This window comes from Heterocephalus glaber, unplaced genomic scaffold (assembly GCF_053883595.1).
Source record: "Heterocephalus glaber isolate CG9 unplaced genomic scaffold, H.glaber_assembly_v1.0 deba00000122, whole genome shotgun sequence".
Taxonomy (NCBI): Eukaryota; Metazoa; Chordata; class Mammalia; order Rodentia; family Bathyergidae; genus Heterocephalus; species Heterocephalus glaber.
The window spans coordinates 12,322,898-12,329,796 of record NW_028258138.1 but is presented as its reverse complement, the minus strand read 5'-3'; positions in this window follow the sequence as shown (position 1 = coordinate 12,329,796).

Below are 6,899 nucleotides of genomic sequence, written 5' to 3'. Positions count from 1 at the left end.
GGGAGAAAGAAGAGATACAGAAAAATCCCAAATCCTCTTCAAGAGCATGCTCCCAATGACCTAACTTTCTTCTACTAAATCCACTTCTAAATTATTCATCCCATCCTCTCCCCACAGCACTACATGCTGGTGACCAAGCCTTTATCATGTGGACTTCAGGAGAATATTTAAGATCCAAATCATAATGTAAACCAACTAATGTCCCAAGGTTATCCTTTCTGCCAGGGAATATGTATGAAAATTTCTCCAGTGCCAGGATGGTCTCATCAGACATCTCCAATTACACCTGCATCCAGAGAACTAGTCTGAAAAACATGAGATTTTCTCCATACTCTTCCCCTTTGAAGGCAGTGTGAGGTTGTGACATCAAGCATAACAGCAGCCATAGTGTTGCTACCAAGGGACATGAACCAAAAAGACAGCACTTTTATCTTGATGGAGATGAAAGATAGAAACCTCAAGTCCCTGATGTGTCACTCTCTGATCTGATAGACGAACTCTGAGAACCTCTTCTCTCCAGACTTGTTATTCATTAGACAAGCAATGTTTTGTGGCTTAAACCAGTGGTTCTGAAAATGATGTACCTAGATCAGCATGAGTATTGCCTAAGAACTTGTTAGAAAAGCAGATTCTTGGGCACTGCCCCAATCTTACTAAATTAGAGATTCTAGGAGTAAGACCCAGCAATTTGAACTTTAACAAGTCCTCCAGGCAAGCCTGATGCAAGCTAAAGTTTGAAAAACATTGGCATAAGGCAATGTTGGGTTGAGTTCTTCCCAGATGAAAGCATTTCTGATTGATACAAGGAATTGTGTCAAGTCTCTAAAAGTGTGACCTCTCTACCATTTATTACACAGAAGTTTTCTTCTAACAATATCCACTACTGTGTTGTTACAGGATCACAGTATATTCCCACTGCACATAAATGTCCAAGGAAAATACATTATTTTTGTTTTTTCTTTACTTTATTTCTTATCAAACCCCCAGCTTGCTAATGGTATGTATGTTTGTACATGCACACGTATGTGCTTATATGCAACTCAAAAGAACAACTTGGTCTTTTCTGATTAAAACAATATCTTTTTATATTTTGGATGATTAAAAAATTTAATCTCTATCACAGGATTAAAACAAAATCTCTTGGGCTTCTTACCCTTTTGGGTTGTTGTGCTTAGTCACTTGCAGCTTTCCCTTCCTGTACATGGATAGCTCATGTTACTTTCTGGCAATTGGTGAAAGGGTTCCCTTGTCTCTGAGCCAATGTCCCTTGATATTCATGGCTGGATTTGGTGGCTGGTGCAACCCAAAGTCTTGGTCCTCTTGCTTTAGCCAGTGCTTTGTAGTGCTTTATGTTTCCTAACTCCCCTGAGTTGGGATCTGTGGACTCTGTAATCCCTTGGAGTCTTGAATCTGTTACTTTTGGAGGTGCATGCCCCTCACCCAGAGTCTGGCTTCTGTTTCAGTGTCATATTGTCCAAACCCAACAGACTGATTGGCTTCAAGTCCCCTTTGTGGTGTACAAGTGACTCTTAAGTCTTGCTCATATCATGAGTAATTCAAGAGAACTAAATTTCATCTTTGTCTTCCTCTAAGACCTAGATTTCACTTTGCTAGTCTATTCCCAGTTTGGTGAAGAAGAATCATTTGAAATAACCTCATTTTAGAGGTTTTAGAGTTCTTCACTTACCTAACAAGACAAAGACCCTACATCATAATTCCCAAGCTAGGGCACTTTGTTTCCCAGTTGACATTTAGCAAGGTCTTGGAGTATTTTTGGTCATCACAACTTGGGGCCAGGGAGAAATGGCTCCTGGCATCTACCAGGTAAAAGCCAAGGATGCTGTTAAACATTCTCTAACACATGTGAAGACTAATGTCTATCAACAGCCTTCAGTATTTGGATGGAAGATTCCAGAGAAGAAAAGGGCAGTGAAACCATTTTGTTTAAATATATGCTACAGATTGGAAGTATAAGTTCAGTTATGACTTCCACAGCTATCCCATTAGCCTCTTAATTGTCCTTTCTCGAAGGTTACATTGCACTATGATCACCAAGTTGGTCACTGCCTCAGGAGATTAAAGGGCAGGATACTCAGCTATGCCATTTACTTCAGTTATGGTGTTTCTGTTTTCACTTTTGCATAAATTTTCATTTACATTGTTATATCATTTTCCCTAATAAGTGAACATCAATCATTAGCTCAAAGGAGATTCCTTAAAGTATAAAAGTAGATATATTTAAAGTATTATGAATGATAGCACTCAGGATAATGTAAAAATAAATAGTGAGGAACTTAATACAAACATTGATTGTAAATCACTGTGTGCTAAAATAAGTGAATATGATTGTTTTGTACAAAAGCAAAAAAGAAAAGAATGAGTATAATATCCGACCACTGGATTTTGTCGGACTGGCAAACTGTAGTCCTTGTGAGTAGTCTGCTATGGAATTTTGTCAAATAAAATATCCTGAAGAAATCAAAGCTTTTGTATCATTTTCAGAGCAAGTTCAATAACATCTCCACGGTACTTCACCTATGCCTTACTCGGTACACAACTTCTCATCTATTGCAAACTAAACTGTTAGATTATCCATCCCAAAATACTTCATAATAAGATAGACAAAAGTTGAGTGACTTAAAATCAAATAGCTAATGATTGTTATGGCCAGGACTAAAACTCAAATCCCTGTGTGCCTGTGTGTATGTGTGTGTGTGTGTGTGTGTGTGTGTGAGAGAGAGAGAGAGAGAGAGAGAGTCTTCATAAGAACTCTGCAGAGCCTGCTTTCCATCTCTCTTCTAAATTATAAATCCTCACAGGAAGCTCACTGTGTGTCATTAGCCATTTGAGAACCTCCTGGCATTCTATTTTAGAATTTGCATTTCAGCCCAATTTCTTCAAAAGTATCACCACGCAGTTTTTGCAAGTAAGCTCCAAGTCATGCATAATGATTTGTACATTTATATTTTTCCCATAGAAACTGCTGGTACAATCACCTAGGAAATGGAAACTAGCCCTAACTGTCAAAATAGAGGAGTTAGCATTAACACCCATGGCTGATAATGTATAACCTTCCAAATGCATCAGGTTTCTGCCTGTCCTGGAACACACACGTCATGGAGCCCTTGATGAAATGACTCTTCAACTACATGCTCAGCCAGGTGGCAGTTTGGCTGTCCAGGTCAAGTGCTGAGCTGGGGTGTAATCAAGCAAATCATTGGATTTGCTCAAATCCATAAATTTTACTGCTTCTTTTCTTCCTAAACTCTCCTGAACTCACATCACTCCACCAGATCATGAAAACAACGTATTTGTTCCTCATTCACAAATCTTTGTGGATGTTTTTTGTTACCTGGGACAAGCCTCATCCAAAAACCCTTTCTTAGTATTTTCAGATTTATTTTTTAACTTATGTAGCAAGAGCTTCAGTCATGTAACCTGTGGTTTAGTTTTTAAATATCATCTCAGCTGAACAAATAATTCCATTTAATAAAATTTGAGTACTTTGTCTTACAAGGTACTTAATTCTTAACCTGATTTTCTGCATATGTAAGTGTAATGTACTCAGTTTCCTAAGTTCCCATTTTACAGCTAATTAGAAACATTTAAAGTGGGATCTAGGAGGCAAAAGCTGAATGAAGCAGACACGGTTTGAGCAACAGGCAATCTGACATCAAGGGAGAAGAAAAAAATTAAAGCAAAAAATTATGAGAATCAAAAGTATAACTCATTGTACCTTTTTAGTGTAATGCCAAGTAACCCAATATTCTTTAGTGGCCACAAAGGAATCATATTTTATATAACACCAAATAATTTATGTGCTTAATAATAGCCTGGGTGAAGGTGCTCCTCATTGCTGCATTCATAAAAGGAAAATAAAGTGAATTACCCTTATCATTCAACAATGGGATAACCAGTCAGTAAGTTATAAATAAATACACATGCAACTGGTACAATCTCTTTTTTTGTTTTTGGTACCGGGGATCGAACTCAGGTCCTTGCACTTGCGGAGCAGGTGGCAGAACCACTGAGCTAAATCCCCAGCCCCGATACAATCTTTTTAGTGGTATAACAAGGAAGGGTTTTTTTTAACATAATCATAAAAATGTCCTGAAAAAATAAAGGCAAAGTTGTCCCCTGTATATTTCTGTTCAACAAAGCTGAGAAATATAATGTATTTCAGAAAGACAGTGTAAAGATAGATAAAATAGGAGATTTGATGTTTAAGGAAATAAGTTTCCGTTCTCTAGAAATTTAGTTATATATAGTAGTTCTGGCTTTCAAGATGCAAGAGAAAGCTATTCTAGGAAGTGGCTGCACCATAAAGTATTTTGGCATCATTTTCTTAGCTTTCTTAAATTCATACTAGAAAAAAATCAGTGTCCTAGTCCTAAGTAGAAACCAGGCTATAGCAAGGATGAGTTTTTTTCTTGGAAATATTTAAATTTTGAAGATAAAACAAAAAAAAAGCTAGTAGATCCTTCTGTCTCAAGTAAGACGCAGAAATATGGGGCTCCACATAGTATGGAAAAGTTTGCAATTCATAACTAGTATTTAAACCGCAGCCATGGTTTAGTCATCTAAAATTGAGTCATGTGACCTCGCGTCGCGGTCAAGCCTTACAATCTATGATTCTGTGTGTCTTACAAAAGGGCAACCCTAAGGACAATTCACCAGCATTTTAAATGTGGATGAACTCTGCTAAACCAACTGTGTGTACTCTGCCCTAATTTACTATCTTATATTTACTCCATTCCAGTTCTAAAATATTTACTTTCTTAGGCCACTTATCGACTGTTTATTTTTCCCTTTCCCAAAGCTACATTTTCCAAATTTGTTCTGATTCCCTCACCTTCTAGCAAATGTTTTTTTAATGGTCAAATGTCTTTTTTTGAATTATCTCATTTTTCCCACTAGAGAATTCGCAGTGTCTAGCCCCAACATCAGCATATTTTAGAATGAGAAATGCTAATACACAAACATTTCTATTATTCTATATCATGCACATTTATTTCTAGTATTTATGCCAGAGTTATTTTAAAATATAAGTCAAATTGTTAGCTGTTCTTCTTCCCTAAGATAGGAGGCAATGAATTCTTCATAATTATTAAATTTTCTACTTTCTATAAGTCAGGTCAACTATTTGCTCTTAAAAGTCCCTCTTAACTACAGGAGTATTCTGTGAGCATGAATAATGAAAAGCTCTTTGGCTTACAATGGGTAATTACAACTCAGGGATTCTTGTGACAGCTAATTTCCATCTTAAGGGAAAGTCAATTTCCAAACACGAAGAGCAAGTTTATGGCACAATTCCAGGGTCCTTGTCCCAGGAAAGAAATTTGGAGAATACAAGAATATCATGGGCAGACCAAAGATTCAATATCTAATAAGGTTTTATGCAATGTTTGTGACTTACTTATACTAAAATTATTTTTATTATTTATCTGAAATTTCAACTTAACTGACTCCTGTATTGTTAATTTATTCAGCCAGAAAACCCTACTCCAGGGCAGTACAAGGATTCTCTGTGTGGCTGATGACCCTGAAGTAACTTCACAGAAAACAAAGACCAATTTAGACAGTCCTATCTTACTAGACTTAATAAAAATCCTAGTGCCTACAGGTAGACTGTATTCTAATGACAGGTTGAATGAGATTCAAAAGAAAGCAAAAAAAATTTTCCCAGTATATTTTATAATTTCTCCCAGAGTTGGATCCTTTAGTCCACATCAATGTGACCCTAGGTGGTGGAGTAGGGGGTAGGAGAGGTGAATATAATCACATTGACACTGTAGATTTTCCTTCATTCACAAACTTTCAAGGAAACCCATTTGTACCATTTCCTTAGGAACTCTCAGTATCTTCTAACACTACTCAAATGAAGATCTCATTGTAAATGCTTTGGCACCTCCATACCCTCTCCATGATTAGCTACAGTAGAACTGTGAGACACCCTGAATAATGATACACTGCATATTGCCTGAGAAAACAGTAAGATATTCTAAGAAAAAACCAGTTTACCAATCTCATTAGAGATTTGTTTCAAATGAGATAGAGAATAATTTTAGCTTAAATTGTGAAGAAGCCAGATATATCCATGACAACATGTGCCAATCTACTGATTTCAATGTAGTTTTAAGATTTTCTATCCTTCAACTTTTATTTCTAATTTTCAGATTAGCCACAGGCTCTAAATCAGACTTCCCAATTTTATCTGAAATGTCTCTAATACTCTTAGTCTCAAAGCAGAAGGATTTAATTTCAAAATGTTCTTTCTTAAAACATTAAGAAAACAATGAACCATAAACATGACACACCTATGAGCCCAATCCCTCCACAAACATGTTGTGAGGTATGGAATGGAACACGAGGCTCAGGTTTTTTGTGATGGTTTTGTTTGGTTTTGCTTTGCTTTGCTTCTGTTTTCCCTTGAATGTCTTTAAAGGAGACAGGTAATCTTCAGATAGTCACAGAGCCACCTCTCTGTGTCACCTTGTATCAACCCATCCCATGGCTTACAGTTCCTGCCTGCCCCCAAAGAAAATTAGTCTTTGACCATACAATATATTCAAGACACATCCCGTGTGCCAATCTGCTGGTTCTAAGTGCAATTTTAAGTTTTCTTATCAATAAACATTTTTGTCCAAACTTTGAATTACAGAAGCCATGAAAATAATCAAAAATATATTTGCATAAACATCATGTAAATTTCCTATTTCCTTGTCTTTTCATTTCTATTGCCTGATTGCCTGGATATAGCTTCTTCAATGCTGACACGCCTTTTCACACTATGCTCAGTCTTCCTACAGTAACTTCCTCCAACACTACTCCCAGCCCATTCTCCTGGTAGTGTCTTACTCATTTTCAAGTCACAGCATAAACATTGTTCCCCTGTGAAA